This window comes from Scleropages formosus, chromosome 9, assembly GCF_900964775.1.
Source record: "Scleropages formosus chromosome 9, fSclFor1.1, whole genome shotgun sequence".
Lineage (NCBI taxonomy): Eukaryota > Metazoa > Chordata > Actinopteri > Osteoglossiformes > Osteoglossidae > Scleropages > Scleropages formosus.
The window spans coordinates 24,675,181-24,690,976 of record NC_041814.1 but is presented as its reverse complement, the minus strand read 5'-3'; the positions used below and the strand labels follow the sequence as shown (position 1 = coordinate 24,690,976).

General features: G+C 46.9%; 6 non-coding genes across 6 annotated transcripts; all 6 read left to right on the top strand.

Moving 5' to 3' along the window:
• The first annotated feature begins 12,557 nt into the window (after nt 1-12,557).
• On the top strand, nt 12,558-12,646 carry trnay-gua (transfer RNA tyrosine (anticodon GUA)). Its single transcript is given in 2 exon segments — nt 12,558-12,594; nt 12,611-12,646. It is a non-coding gene; the product is annotated as a tRNA-Tyr (tRNA).
• A 378-nt stretch (nt 12,647-13,024) lies between these two features.
• Nucleotides 13,025-13,113, top strand: trnay-gua (transfer RNA tyrosine (anticodon GUA)). The gene is given in 2 exon segments: nt 13,025-13,061; nt 13,078-13,113. It is a non-coding gene; the product is annotated as a tRNA-Tyr (tRNA).
• Nucleotides 13,114-13,491: 378 nt separating this feature from the next.
• Nucleotides 13,492-13,580, top strand: trnay-gua (transfer RNA tyrosine (anticodon GUA)). The gene is given in 2 exon segments: nt 13,492-13,528; nt 13,545-13,580. It is a non-coding gene; the product is annotated as a tRNA-Tyr (tRNA).
• Nucleotides 13,581-14,425: 845 nt separating this feature from the next.
• trnay-gua (transfer RNA tyrosine (anticodon GUA)) lies at nt 14,426-14,514 on the top strand. Its single transcript is given in 2 exon segments — nt 14,426-14,462; nt 14,479-14,514. It is a non-coding gene; the product is annotated as a tRNA-Tyr (tRNA).
• Nucleotides 14,515-14,892: 378 nt separating this feature from the next.
• Nucleotides 14,893-14,981, top strand: trnay-gua (transfer RNA tyrosine (anticodon GUA)). Its single transcript is given in 2 exon segments — nt 14,893-14,929; nt 14,946-14,981. It is a non-coding gene; the product is annotated as a tRNA-Tyr (tRNA).
• Nucleotides 14,982-15,359: 378 nt separating this feature from the next.
• trnay-gua (transfer RNA tyrosine (anticodon GUA)) lies at nt 15,360-15,448 on the top strand. Its single transcript is given in 2 exon segments — nt 15,360-15,396; nt 15,413-15,448. It is a non-coding gene; the product is annotated as a tRNA-Tyr (tRNA).
• Nucleotides 15,449-15,796: the final 348 nt, after the last annotated feature.

The window sequence follows — 15,796 nt, the reverse complement described above, 5'->3', positions numbered from 1 at the left end:
AACATCGTCATCCTTAGGTCGCTGGTTCGAATCCGGCTCGAAGGACTACGTCAGTTTTGCCAGCTTGCTGGCGCAGAGACTTGTGCTCCGGTTTCTTCCCACCCTTCGTGAAGATGATCCCTTTCCGAAGAATTACTGACTCAAATGGTTCCCTTGGTATGTGTGTCAGTGAGAGCGCGTGCTTCTCCAGTAATAATACAGTGAATGTACTGCAGACTTGCGACTGCTCCTTTTCTGCCTAGAACCCCAGGTTCGAATCCCTCACCCGTATGCACAGTATTTTCTGAGAATCTACATTCAGAGATCTGCTGAATGACAAAATGCTAGTTCTCTTTCGTCTTCGTCTTTTAATGATGACATGAATATTTATTTTGGACTGAAGTGCACACGTTTCCGTACGGCTTGATTTTGAACTGTAGTCATCCTTCGGTAGCTCAGTTGGTAGAGCGGAGGACTGTAGTGGGGTGAACATCGTCATCCTTAGGTCGCTGGTTCGAATCCGGCTCGAAGGACTACGTCAGTTTTGCCAGCTTGCTGGCGCAGAGACTTGTGCTCCGGTTTCTTCCCACCCTTCGTGAAGATGATCCCTTTCCGAAGAATTACTGACTCAAATGGTTCCCTTGGTATGTGTGTCAGTGAGAGCGCGTGCTTCTCCAGTAATAATACAGTGAATGTACTGCAGACTTGCGACTGCTCCTTTTCTGCCTAGAACCCCAGGTTCGAATCCCTCACCCGTATGCACAGTATTTTCTGAGAATCTACATTCAGAGATCTGCTGAATGACAAAATGCTAGTTCTCTTTCGTCTTCGTCTTTTAATGATGACATGAATATTTATTTTGGACTGAAGTGCACACGTTTCCGTACGGCTTGATTTTGAACTGTAGTCATCCTTCGGTAGCTCAGTTGGTAGAGCGGAGGACTGTAGTGGGGTGAACATCGTCATCCTTAGGTCGCTGGTTCGAATCCGGCTCGAAGGACTACGTCAGTTTTGCCAGCTTGCTGGCGCAGAGACTTGTGCTCCGGTTTCTTCCCACCCTTCGTGAAGATGATCCCTTTCCGAAGAATTACTGACTCAAATGGTTCCCTTGGTATGTGTGTCAGTGAGAGCGCGTGCTTCTCCAGTAATAATACAGTGAATGTACTGCAGACTTGTGACTGCTCCTTTTCTGCCTAGAACCCCAGGTTCGAATCCCTCACCCGTATGCACAGTATTTTCTGAGAATCTACATTCAGAGATCTGCTGAATGACAAAATGCTAGTTCTCTTTCGTCTTCGTCTTTTAATGATGACATGAATATTTATTTTGGACTGAAGTGCACACGTTTCCGTACGGCTTGATTTCGAGCTGTAGTCATCCTTCGGTAGCTCAGTTGGTAGAGCGGAGGACTGTAGTGGGGTGAACATCGTCATCCTTAGGTCGCTGGTTCGAATCCGGCTCGAAGGACTACGTCAGTCTTGCCAGCTTGCTGGCGCAGAGACTTGTGCTCCGGTTTCTTCCCACCCTTCGTGAAGATGATCCCTTTCCGAAGAATTACTGACTCAAATGGTTCCCTTGGTATGTGTGTCAGTGAGAGCGCGTGCTTCTCCAGTAATAATACAGTGAATGTACTGCAGACTTGCGACTGCTCCTTTTCTGCCTAGAACCCCAGGTTCGAATCCCTCACCCGTATGCACAGTATTTTCTGAGAATCTACATTCAGAGATCTGCTGAATGACAAAATGCTAGTTCTCTTTCGTCTTTTAATGATGACATGAATATTTATTTTGGACTGAAGTGCACACGTTTCCGTACGGCTTGATTTCGAGCTGTAGTCATCCTTCGGTAGCTCAGTTGGTAGAGCGGAGGACTGTAGTGGGGTGAACATCGTCATCCTTAGGTCGCTGGTTCGAATCCGGCTCGAAGGACTACGTCAGTTTTGCCAGCTTGCTGGCGCAGAGACTTGTGCTCCGGTTTCTTCCCACCCTTCGTGAAGATGATCCCTTTCCGAAGAATTACTGACTCAAATGGTTCCCTTGGTATGTGTGTCAGTGAGAGCGCGTGCTTCTCCAGAAATGATACAGTGAATGTACTGCAGACTTGCGACTGCTCCTTTTCTGCCTAGAACCCCAGGTTCGAATCCCTCACCCGTATGCACAGTATTTTCTGAGAATCTACATTCAGAGATCTGCTGAATGACAAAATGCTAGTTCTCTTTCGTCTTCGTCTTTTAATGATGACATGAATATTTATTTTGGACTGAAGTGCACACGTTTCCGTACGGCTTGATTTCGAACTGTAGTCATCCTTCGGTAGCTCAGTTGGTAGAGCGGAGGACTGTAGTGGGGTGAACATCGTCATCCTTAGGTCGCTGGTTCGAATCCGGCTCGAAGGACTACGTCAGTTTTGCCAGCTTGCTGGCGCAGAGACTTGTGCTCCGGTTTCTTCCCACCCTTCGTGAAGATGATCCCTTTCCGAAGAATTACTGACTCAAATGGTTCCCTTGGTATGTGTGTCAGTGAGAGCGCGTGCTTCTCCAGTAATAATACAGTGAATGTACTGCAGACTTGCGACTGCTCCTTTTCTGCCTAGAACCCCAGGTTCGAATCCCTCACCCGTATGCACAGTATTTTCTGAGAATCTACATTCAGAGATCTGCTGAATGACAAAATGCTAGTTCTCTTTCGTCTTCGTCTTTTAATGATGACATGAATATTTATTTTGGACTGAAGTGCACACGTTTCCGTACGGCTTGATTTTGAACTGTAGTCATCCTTCGGTAGCTCAGTTGGTAGAGCGGAGGACTGTAGTGGGGTGAACATCGTCATCCTTAGGTCGCTGGTTCGAATCCGGCTCGAAGGACTACGTCTGTTTTGCCAGCTTGCTGGCGCAGAGACTTGTGCTCCGGTTTCTTCCCACCCTTCGTGAAGATGATCCCTTTCCGAAGAATTACTGACTCAAATGGTTCCCTTGGTATGTGTGTCAGTGAGAGCGCGTGCTTCTCCAGTAATAATACAGTGAATGTACTGCAGACTTGCGACTGCTCCTTTTCTGCCTAGAACCCCAGGTTCGAATCCCTCACCCGTATGCACAGTATTTTCTGAGAATCTACATTCAGAGATCTGCTGAATGACAAAATGCTAGTTCTCTTTCGTCTTCGTCTTTTAATGATGACATGAATATTTATTTTGGACTGAAGTGCACACGTTTCCGTACGGCTTGATTTTGAACGATAGTCATCCTTCGGTAGCTCAGTTGGTAGAGCGGAGGACTGTAGTGGGGTGAACATCGTCATCCTTAGGTCGCTGGTTCGAATCCGGCTCGAAGGACTACGTCTGTCTTGCCAGCTTGCTGGCGCAGAGACTTGTGCTCCGGTTTCTTCCCACCCTTCGTGAAGATGATCCCTTTCCGAAGAATTACTGACTCAAATGGTTCCCTTGGTATGTGTGTCAGTGAGAGCGCGTGCTTCTCCAGTAATAATACAGTGAATGTACTGCAGACTAGCAACTGTTCCTTTTCTGCCTAGAACCCCAGGTTCGAATCCCTCACCCGTATGCACAGTATTTTCTGAGAATCTACATTCAGAGATCTGCTGAATGACAAAATGCTAGTTCTCTTTCGTCTTCGTCTTTAATGATGACATGAATATTTATTTTGGACTGAAGTGCACACGTTTCCGTACGGCTTGATTTTGAACTGTAGTCATCCTTCGGTAGCTCAGTTGGTAGAGCGGAGGACTGTAGTGGGGTGAACATCGTCATCCTTAGGTCGCTGGTTCGAATCCGGCTCGAAGGACTACGTCAGTTTTGCCAGCTTGCTGGCGCAGAGACTTGTGCTCCGGTTTCTTCCCACCCTTCGTGAAGATGATCCCTTTCCGAAGAATTACTGACTCAAATGGTTCCCTTGGTATGTGTGTCAGTGAGAGCGCGTGCTTCTCCAGTAATAATACAGTGAATGTACTGCAGACTTGTGACTGCTCCTTTTCTGCCTAGAACCCCAGGTTCGAATCCCTCACCCGTATGCACAGTATTTTCTGAGAATCTACATTCAGAGATCTGCTGAATGACAAAATGCTAGTTCTCTTTCGTCTTCGTCTTTTAATGATGACATGAATATTTATTTTGGACTGAAGTGCACACGTTTCCGTACGGCTTGATTTCGAACTGTAGTCATCCTTCGGTAGCTCAGTTGGTAGAGCGGAGGACTGTAGTGGGGTGAACATCGTCATCCTTAGGTCGCTGGTTCGAATCCGGCTCGAAGGACTACGTCAGTTTTGCCAGCTTGCTGGCGCAGAGACTTGTGCTCCGGTTTCTTCCCACCCTTCGTGAAGATGATCCCTTTCCGAAGAATTACTGACTCAAATGGTTCCCTTGGTATGTGTGTCAGTGAGAGCGCGTGCTTCTCCAGTAATAATACAGTGAATGTACTGCAGACTTGCGACTGCTCCTTTTCTGCCTAGAACCCCAGGTTCGAATCCCTCACCCGTATGCACAGTATTTTCTGAGAATCTACATTCAGAGATCTGCTGAATGACAAAATGCTAGTTCTCTTTCGTCTTCGTCTTTTAATGATGACATGAATATTTATTTTGGACTGAAGTGCACACGTTTCCGTACGGCTTGATTTTGAACTGTAGTCATCCTTCGGTAGCTCAGTTGGTAGAGCGGAGGACTGTAGTGGGGTGAACATCGTCATCCTTAGGTCGCTGGTTCGAATCCGGCTCGAAGGACTACGTCAGTTTTGCCAGCTTGCTGGCGCAGAGACTTGTGCTCCGGTTTCTTCCCACCCTTCGTGAAGATGATCCCTTTCCGAAGAATTACTGACTCAAATGGTTCCCTTGGTATGTGTGTCAGTGAGAGCGCGTGCTTCTCCAGTAATAATACAGTGAATGTACTGCAGACTTGCGACTGCTCCTTTTCTGCCTAGAACCCCAGGTTCGAATCCCTCACCCGTATGCACAGTATTTTCTGAGAATCTACATTCAGAGATCTGCTGAATGACAAAATGCTAGTTCTCTTTCGTCTTCGTCTTTTAATGATGACATGAATATTTATTTTGGACTGAAGTGCACACGTTTCCGTACGGCTTGATTTTGAACTGTAGTCATCCTTCGGTAGCTCAGTTGGTAGAGCGGAGGACTGTAGTGGGGTGAACATCGTCATCCTTAGGTCGCTGGTTCGAATCCGGCTCGAAGGACTACGTCAGTTTTGCCAGCTTGCTGGCGCAGAGACTTGTGCTCCGGTTTCTTCCCACCCTTCGTGAAGATGATCCCTTTCCGAAGAATTACTGACTCAAATGGTTCCCTTGGTATGTGTGTCAGTGAGAGCGCGTGCTTCTCCAGTAATAATACAGTGAATGTACTGCAGACTTGCGACTGCTCCTTTTCTGCCTAGAACCCCAGGTTCGAATCCCTCACCCGTATGCACAGTATTTTCTGAGAATCTACATTCAGAGATCTGCTGAATGACAAAATGCTAGTTCTCTTTCGTCTTCGTCTTTTAATGATGACATGAATATTTATTTTGGACTGAAGTGCACACGTTTCCGTACGGCTTGATTTTGAACTGTAGTCATCCTTCGGTAGCTCAGTTGGTAGAGCGGAGGACTGTAGTGGGGTGAACATCGTCACCCTTAGGTCGCTGGTTCGAATCCGGCTCGAAGGACTACGTCAGTTTTGCCAGCTTGCTGGCGCAGAGACTTGTGCTCCGGTTTCTTCCCACCCTTCGTGAAGATGATCCCTTTCCGAAGAATTACTGACTCAAATGGTTCCCTTGGTATGTGTGTCAGTGAGAGCGCGTGCTTCTCCAGTAATAATACAGTGAATGTACTGCAGACTTGCGACTGCTCCTTTTCTGCCTAGAACCCCAGGTTCGAATCCCTCACCCGTATGCACAGTATTTTCTGAGAATCTACATTCAGAGATCTGCTGAATGACAAAATGCTAGTTCTCTTTCGTCTTCGTCTTTTAATGATGACATGAATATTTATTTTGGACTGAAGTGCACACGTTTCCGTACGGCTTGATTTTGAACTGTAGTCATCCTTCGGTAGCTCAGTTGGTAGAGCGGAGGACTGTAGTGGGGTGAACATCGTCATCCTTAGGTCGCTGGTTCGAATCCGGCTCGAAGGACTACGTCAGTTTTGCCAGCTTGCTGGCGCAGAGACTTGTGCTCCGGTTTCTTCCCACCCTTCGTGAAGATGATCCCTTTCCGAAGAATTACTGACTCAAATGGTTCCCTTGGTATGTGTGTCAGTGAGAGCGCGTGCTTCTCCACTAATAATACAGTGAATGTACTGCAGACTAGCGACTGTTCCTTTTCTGCCTAGAACCCCAGGTTCGAATCCCTCACCCGTATGCACAGTATTTTCTGAGAATCTACATTCAGAGATCTGCTGAATGACAAAATGCTAGTTCTCTTTCGTCTTCGTCTTTTAATGATGACATGAATATTTATTTTGGACTGAAGTGCACACGTTTCCGTACGGCTTGATTTTGAACTGTAGTCATCCTTCGGTAGCTCAGTTGGTAGAGCGGAGGACTGTAGTGGGGTGAACATCGTCATCCTTAGGTCGCTGGTTCGAATCCGGCTCGAAGGACTACGTCAGTTTTGCCAGCTTGCTGGCGCAGAGACTTGTGCTCCGGTTTCTTCCCACCCTTCGTGAAGATGATCCCTTTCCGAAGAATTACTGACTCAAATGGTTCCCTTGGTATGTGTGTCAGTGAGAGCGCGTGCTTCTCCAGTAATAATACAGTGAATGTACTGCAGACTTGCGACTGCTCCTTTTCTGCCTAGAACCCCAGGTTCGAATCCCTCACCCGTATGCACAGTATTTTCTGAGAATCTACATTCAGAGATCTGCTGAATGACAAAATGCTAGTTCTCTTTCGTCTTCGTCTTTTAATGATGACATGAATATTTATTTTGGACTGAAGTGCACACGTTTCCGTACGGCTTGATTTTGAACTGTAGTCATCCTTCGGTAGCTCAGTTGGTAGAGCGGAGGACTGTAGTGGGGTGAACATCGTCATCCTTAGGTCGCTGGTTCGAATCCGGCTCGAAGGACTACGTCAGTTTTGCCAGCTTGCTGGCGCAGAGACTTGTGCTCCGGTTTCTTCCCACCCTTCGTGAAGATGATCCCTTTCCGAAGAATTACTGACTCAAATGGTTCCCTTGGTATGTGTGTCAGTGAGAGCGCGTGCTTCTCCAGTAATAATACAGTGAATGTACTGCAGACTTGCGACTGCTCCTTTTCTGCCTAGAACCCCAGGTTCGAATCCCTCACCCGTATGCACAGTATTTTCTGAGAATCTACATTCAGAGATCTGCTGAATGACAAAATGCTAGTTCTCTTTCGTCTTCGTCTTTTAATGATGACATGAATATTTATTTTGGACTGAAGTGCACACGTTTCCGTACGGCTTGATTTTGAACTGTAGTCATCCTTCGGTAGCTCAGTTGGTAGAGCGGAGGACTGTAGTGGGGTGAACATCGTCATCCTTAGGTCGCTGGTTCGAATCCGGCTCGAAGGACTACGTCAGTTTTGCCAGCTTGCTGGCGCAGAGACTTGTGCTCCGGTTTCTTCCCACCCTTCGTGAAGATGATCCCTTTCCGAAGAATTACTGACTCAAATGGTTCCCTTGGTATGTGTGTCAGTGAGAGCGCGTGCTTCTCCAGTAATAATACAGTGAATGTACTGCAGACTTGCGACTGCTTCCTTTTCTGCCTAGAACCCCAGGTTCGAATCCCTCACCCGTATGCACAGTATTTTCTGAGAATCTACATTCAGAGATCTGCTGAATGACAAAATGCTAGTTCTCTTTCGTCTTCGTCTTTTAATGATGACATGAATATTTATTTTGGACTGAAGTGCACACGTTTCCGTACGGCTTGATTTTGAACTGTAGTCATCCTTCGGTAGCTCAGTTGGTAGAGCGGAGGACTGTAGTGGGGTGAACATCGTCACCCTTAGGTCGCTGGTTCGAATCCGGCTCGAAGGACTACGTCAGTTTTGCCAGCTTGCTGGCGCAGAGACTTGTGCTCCGGTTTCTTCCCACCCTTCGTGAAGATGATCCCTTTCCGAAGAATTACTGACTCAAATGGTTCCCTTGGTATGTGTGTCAGTGAGAGCGCGTGCTTCTCCAGTAATAATACAGTGAATGTACTGCAGACTTGCGACTGCTCCTTTTCTGCCTAGAACCCCAGGTTCGAATCCCTCACCCGTATGCACAGTATTTTCTGAGAATCTACATTCAGAGATCTGCTGAATGACAAAATGCTAGTTCTCTTTCGTCTTCGTCTTTTAATGATGACATGAATATTTATTTTGGACTGAAGTGCACACGTTTCCGTACGGCTTGATTTTGAACTGTAGTCATCCTTCGGTAGCTCAGTTGGTAGAGCGGAGGACTGTAGTGGGGTGAACATCGTCATCCTTAGGTCGCTGGTTCGAATCCGGCTCGAAGGACTACGTCAGTTTTGCCAGCTTGCTGGCGCAGAGACTTGTGCTCCGGTTTCTTCCCACCCTTCGTGAAGATGATCCCTTTCCGAAGAATTACTGACTCAAATGGTTCCCTTGGTATGTGTGTCAGTGAGAGCGCGTGCTTCTCCAGTAATAATACAGTGAATGTACTGCAGACTTGCGACTGCTCCTTTTCTGCCTAGAACCCCAGGTTCGAATCCCTCACCCGTATGCACAGTATTTTCTGAGAATCTACATTCAGAGATCTGCTGAATGACAAAATGCTAGTTCTCTTTCGTCTTCGTCTTTTAATGATGACATGAATATTTATTTTGGACTGAAGTGCACACGTTTCCGTACGGCTTGATTTTGAACTGTAGTCATCCTTCGGTAGCTCAGTTGGTAGAGCGGAGGACTGTAGTGGGGTGAACATCGTCATCCTTAGGTCGCTGGTTCGAATCCGGCTCGAAGGACTACGTCAGTTTTGCCAGCTTGCTGGCGCAGAGACTTGTGCTCCGGTTTCTTCCCACCCTTCGTGAAGATGATCCCTTTCCGAAGAATTACTGACTCAAATGGTTCCCTTGGTATGTGTGTCAGTGAGAGCGCGTGCTTCTCCAGTAATAATACAGTGAATGTACTGCAGACTAGCAACTGTTCCTTTTCTGCCTAGAACCCCAGGTTCGAATCCCTCACCCGTATGCACAGTATTTTCTGAGAATCTACATTCAGAGATCTGCTGAATGACAAAATGCTAGTTCTCTTTCGTCTTCGTCTTTAATGATGACATGAATATTTATTTTGGACTGAAGTGCACACGTTTCCGTACGGCTTGATTTTGAACTGTAGTCATCCTTCGGTAGCTCAGTTGGTAGAGCGGAGGACTGTAGTGGGGTGAACATCGTCATCCTTAGGTCGCTGGTTCGAATCCGGCTCGAAGGACTACGTCAGTTTTGCCAGCTTGCTGGCGCAGAGACTTGTGCTCCGGTTTCTTCCCACCCTTCGTGAAGATGATCCCTTTCCGAAGAATTACTGACTCAAATGGTTCCCTTGGTATGTGTGTCAGTGAGAGCGCGTGCTTCTCCAGTAATAATACAGTGAATGTACTGCAGACTTGCGACTGCTCCTTTTCTGCCTAGAACCCCAGGTTCGAATCCCTCACCCGTATGCACAGTATTTTCTGAGAATCTACATTCAGAGATCTGCTGAATGACAAAATGCTAGTTCTCTTTCGTCTTCGTCTTTTAATGATGACATGAATATTTATTTTGGACTGAAGTGCACACGTTTCCGTACGGCTTGATTTTGAACTGTAGTCATCCTTCGGTAGCTCAGTTGGTAGAGCGGAGGACTGTAGTGGGGTGAACATCGTCATCCTTAGGTCGCTGGTTCGAATCCGGCTCGAAGGACTACGTCAGTTTTGCCAGCTTGCTGGCGCAGAGACTTGTGCTCCGGTTTCTTCCCACCCTTCGTGAAGATGATCCCTTTCCGAAGAATTACTGACTCAAATGGTTCCCTTGGTATGTGTGTCAGTGAGAGCGCGTGCTTCTCCAGTAATAATACAGTGAATGTACTGCAGACTAGCGACTGTTCCTTTTCTGCCTAGAACCCCAGGTTCGAATCCCTCACCCGTATGCACAGTATTTTCTGAGAATCTACATTCAGAGATCTGCTGAATGACAAAATGCTAGTTCTCTTTCGTCTTCGTCTTTTAATGATGACATGAATATTTATTTTGGACTGAAGTGCACACGTTTCCGTACGGCTTGATTTTGAACTGTAGTCATCCTTCGGTAGCTCAGTTGGTAGAGCGGAGGACTGTAGTGGGGTGAACATCGTCATCCTTAGGTCGCTGGTTCGAATCCGGCTCGAAGGACTACGTCAGTTTTGCCAGCTTGCTGGCGCAGAGACTTGTGCTCCGGTTTCTTCCCACCCTTCGTGAAGATGATCCCTTTCCGAAGAATTACTGACTCAAATGGTTCCCTTGGTATGTGTGTCAGTGAGAGCGCGTGCTTCTCCAGTAATAATACAGTGAATGTACTGCAGACTTGCGACTGCTCCTTTTCTGCCTAGAACCCCAGGTTCGAATCCCTCACCCGTATGCACAGTATTTTCTGAGAATCTACATTCAGAGATCTGCTGAATGACAAAATGCTAGTTCTCTTTCGTCTTCGTCTTTTAATGATGACATGAATATTTATTTTGGACTGAAGTGCACACGTTTCCGTACGGCTTGATTTTGAACTGTAGTCATCCTTCGGTAGCTCAGTTGGTAGAGCGGAGGACTGTAGTGGGGTGAACATCGTCATCCTTAGGTCGCTGGTTCGAATCCGGCTCGAAGGACTACGTCAGTTTTGCCAGCTTGCTGGCGCAGAGACTTGTGCTCCGGTTTCTTCCCACCCTTCGTGAAGATGATCCCTTTCCGAAGAATTACTGACTCAAATGGTTCCCTTGGTATGTGTGTCAGTGAGAGCGCGTGCTTCTCCAGTAATAATACAGTGAATGTACTGCAGACTTGCGACTGCTCCTTTTCTGCCTAGAACCCCAGGTTCGAATCCCTCACCCGTATGCACAGTATTTTCTGAGAATCTACATTCAGAGATCTGCTGAATGACAAAATGCTAGTTCTCTTTCGTCTTCGTCTTTTAATGATGACATGAATATTTATTTTGGACTGAAGTGCACACGTTTCCGTACGGCTTGATTTTGAACTGTAGTCATCCTTCGGTAGCTCAGTTGGTAGAGCGGAGGACTGTAGTGGGGTGAACATCGTCATCCTTAGGTCGCTGGTTCGAATCCGGCTCGAAGGACTACGTCAGTTTTGCCAGCTTGCTGGCGCAGAGACTTGTGCTCCGGTTTCTTCCCACCCTTCGTGAAGATGATCCCTTTCCGAAGAATTACTGACTCAAATGGTTCCCTTGGTATGTGTGTCAGTGAGAGCGCGTGCTTCTCCAGTAATAATACAGTGAATGTACTGCAGACTTGCGACTGCTCCTTTTCTGCCTAGAACCCCAGGTTCGAATCCCTCACCCGTATGCACAGTATTTTCTGAGAATCTACATTCAGAGATCTGCTGAATGACAAAATGCTAGTTCTCTTTCGTCTTCGTCTTTTAATGATGACATGAATATTTATTTTGGACTGAAGTGCACACGTTTCCGTACGGCTTGATTTTGAACTGTAGTCATCCTTCGGTAGCTCAGTTGGTAGAGCGGAGGACTGTAGTGGGGTGAACATCGTCATCCTTAGGTCGCTGGTTCGAATCCGGCTCGAAGGACTACGTCAGTTTTGCCAGCTTGCTGGCGCAGAGACTTGTGCTCCGGTTTCTTCCCACCCTTCGTGAAGATGATCCCTTTCCGAAGAATTACTGACTCAAATGGTTCCCTTGGTATGTGTGTCAGTGAGAGCGCGTGCTTCTCCAGTAATAATACAGTGAATGTACTGCAGACTTGCGACTGCTCCTTTTCTGCCTAGAACCCCAGGTTCGAATCCCTCACCCGTATGCACAGTATTTTCTGAGAATCTACATTCAGAGATCTGCTGAATGACAAAATGCTAGTTCTCTTTCGTCTTCGTCTTTAATGATGACATGAATATTTATTTTGGACTGAAGTGCACACGTTTCCGTACGGCTTGATTTTGAACTGTAGTCATCCTTCGGTAGCTCAGTTGGTAGAGCGGAGGACTGTAGTGGGGTGAACATCGTCATCCTTAGGTCGCTGGTTCGAATCCGGCTCGAAGGACTACGTCAGTTTTGCCAGCTTGCTGGCGCAGAGACTTGTGCTCCGGTTTCTTCCCACCCTTCGTGAAGATGATCCCTTTCCGAAGAATTACTGACTCAAATGGTTCCCTTGGTATGTGTGTCAGTGAGAGCGCGTGCTTCTCCAGTAATAATACAGTGAATGTACTGCAGACTTGCGACTGCTCCTTTTCTGCCTAGAACCCCAGGTTCGAATCCCTCACCCGTATGCACAGTATTTTCTGAGAATCTACATTCAGAGATCTGCTGAATGACAAAATGCTAGTTCTCTTTCGTCTTCGTCTTTTAATGATGACATGAATATTTATTTTGGACTGAAGTGCACACGTTTCCGTACGGCTTGATTTTGAACTGTAGTCATCCTTCGGTAGCTCAGTTGGTAGAGCGGAGGACTGTAGTGGGGTGAACATCGTCATCCTTAGGTCGCTGGTTCGAATCCGGCTCGAAGGACTACGTCAGTTTTGCCAGCTTGCTGGCGCAGAGACTTGTGCTCCGGTTTCTTCCCACCCTTCGTGAAGATGATCCCTTTCCGAAGAATTACTGACTCAAATGGTTCCCTTGGTATGTGTGTCAGTGAGAGCGCGTGCTTCTCCAGTAATAATACAGTGAATGTACTGCAGACTTGCGACTGCTCCTTTTCTGCCTAGAACCCCAGGTTCGAATCCCTCACCCGTATGCACAGTATTTTCTGAGAATCTACATTCAGAGATCTGCTGAATGACAAAATGCTAGTTCTCTTTCGTCTTCGTCTTTTAATGATGACATGAATATTTATTTTGGACTGAAGTGCACACGTTTCCGTACGGCTTGATTTTGAACTGTAGTCATCCTTCGGTAGCTCAGTTGGTAGAGCGGAGGACTGTAGTGGGGTGAACATCGTCATCCTTAGGTCGCTGGTTCGAATCCGGCTCGAAGGACTACGTCAGTTTTGCCAGCTTGCTGGCGCAGAGACTTGTGCTCCGGTTTCTTCCCACCCTTCGTGAAGATGATCCCTTTCCGAAGAATTACTGACTCAAATGGTTCCCTTGGTATGTGTGTCAGTGAGAGCGCGTGCTTCTCCAGTAATAATACAGTGAATGTACTGCAGACTTGCGACTGCTCCTTTTCTGCCTAGAACCCCAGGTTCGAATCCCTCACCCGTATGCACAGTATTTTCTGAGAATCTACATTCAGAGATCTGCTGAATGACAAAATGCTAGTTCTCTTTCGTCTTCGTCTTTTAATGATGACATGAATATTTATTTTGGACTGAAGTGCACACGTTTCCGTACGGCTTGATTTTGAACTGTAGTCATCCTTCGGTAGCTCAGTTGGTAGAGCGGAGGACTGTAGTGGGGTGAACATCGTCATCCTTAGGTCGCTGGTTCGAATCCGGCTCGAAGGACTACGTCAGTTTTGCCAGCTTGCTGGCGCAGAGACTTGTGCTCCGGTTTCTTCCCACCCTTCGTGAAGATGATCCCTTTCCGAAGAATTACTGACTCAAATGGTTCCCTTGGTATGTGTGTCAGTGAGAGCGCGTGCTTCTCCAGTAATAATACAGTGAATGTACTGCAGACTTGCGACTGCTCCTTTTCTGCCTAGAACCCCAGGTTCGAATCCCTCACCCGTATGCACAGTATTTTCTGAGAATCTACATTCAGAGATCTGCTGAATGACAAAATGCTAGTTCTCTTTCGTCTTCGTCTTTTAATGATGACATGAATATTTATTTTGGACTGAAGTGCACACGTTTCCGTACGGCTTGATTTTGAACTGTAGTCATCCTTCGGTAGCTCAGCTGGTAGAGCGGAGGACTGTAGTGGGGTGAACATCGTCATCCTTAGGTCGCTGGTTCGAATCCGGCTCGAAGGACTACGTCAGTTTTGCCAGCTTGCTGGCGCAGAGACTTGTGCTCCGGTTTCTTCCCACCCTTCGTGAAGATGATCCCTTTCCGAAGAATTACTGACTCAAATGGTTCCCTTGGTATGTGTGTCAGTGAGAGCGCGTGCTTCTCCAGTAATAATACAGTGAATGTACTGCAGACTTGCGACTGCTCCTTTTCTGCCTAGAACCCCAGGTTCGAATCCCTCACCCGTATGCACAGTATTTTCTGAGAATCTACATTCAGAGATCTGCTGAATGACAAAATGCTAGTTCTCTTTCGTCTTCGTCTTTTAATGATGACATGAATATTTATTTTGGACTGAAGTGCACACGTTTCCGTACGGCTTGATTTTGAACTGTAGTCATCCTTCGGTAGCTCAGTTGGTAGAGCGGAGGACTGTAGTGGGGTGAACATCGTCATCCTTAGGTCGCTGGTTCGAATCCGGCTCGAAGGACTACGTCAGTTTTGCCAGCTTGCTGGCGCAGAGACTTGTGCTCCGGTTTCTTCCCACCCTTCGTGAAGATGATCCCTTTCCGAAGAATTACTGACTCAAATGGTTCCCTTGGTATGTGTGTCAGTGAGAGCGCGTGCTTCTCCAGTAATAATACAGTGAATGTATTGCAGACTTGCCACTGTTCCTTTTCTGCCTAGAACCCCAGGTTCGAATCCCTCACCCGTATGCACAGTATTTTCTGAGAATCTACATTCAGAGATCTGCTGAATGACAAAATGCTAGTTCTCTTTCGTCTTCGTCTTTTAATGATGACATGAATATTTATTTTGGACTGAAGTGCACACGTTTCCGTACGGCTTGATTTTGAACTGTAGTCATCCTTCGGTAGCTCAGTTGGTAGAGCGGAGGACTGTAGTGGGGTGAACATCGTCATCCTTAGGTCGCTGGTTCGAATCCGGCTCGAAGGACTACGTCAGTTTTGCCAGCTTGCTGGCGCAGAGACTTGTGCTCCGGTTTCTTCCCACCCTTCGTGAAGATGATCCCTTTCCGAAGAATTACTGACTCAAATGGTTCCCTTGGTATGTGTGTCAGTGAGAGCGCGTGCTTCTCCAGTAATAATACAGTGAATGTACTGCAGACTTGCGACTGCTCCTTTTCTGCCTAGAACCCCAGGTTCGAATCCCTCACCCGTATGCACAGTATTTTCTGAGAATCTACATTCAGAGATCTGCTGAATGACAAAATGCTAGTTCTCTTTCGTCTTCGTCTTTTAATGATGACATGAATATTTATTTTGGACTGAAGTGCACACGTTTCCGTACGGCTTGATTTTGAACTGTAGTCATCCTTCGGTAGCTCAGTTGGTAGAGCGGAGGACTGTAGTGGGGTGAACATCGTCATCCTTAGGTCGCTGGTTCGAATCCGGCTCGAAGGACTACGTCAGTTTTGCCAGCTTGCTGGCGCAGAGACTTGTGCTCCGGTTTCTTCCCACCCTTCGTGAAGATGATCCCTTTCCGAAGAATTACTGACTCAAATGGTTCCCTTGGTATGTGTGTCAGTGAGAGCGCGTGCTTCTCCAGTAATAATACAGTGAATGTACTGCAGACTTGCGACTGCTCCTTTTCTGCCTAGAACCCCAGGTTCGAATCCCTCACCCGTATGCACAGTATTTTCTGAGAATCTACATTCAGAGATCTGCTGAATGACAAAATGCTAGTTCTCTTTCGTCTTCGTCTTTTAATGATGACATGAATATTTATTTTGGACTGAAGTGCACACGTTT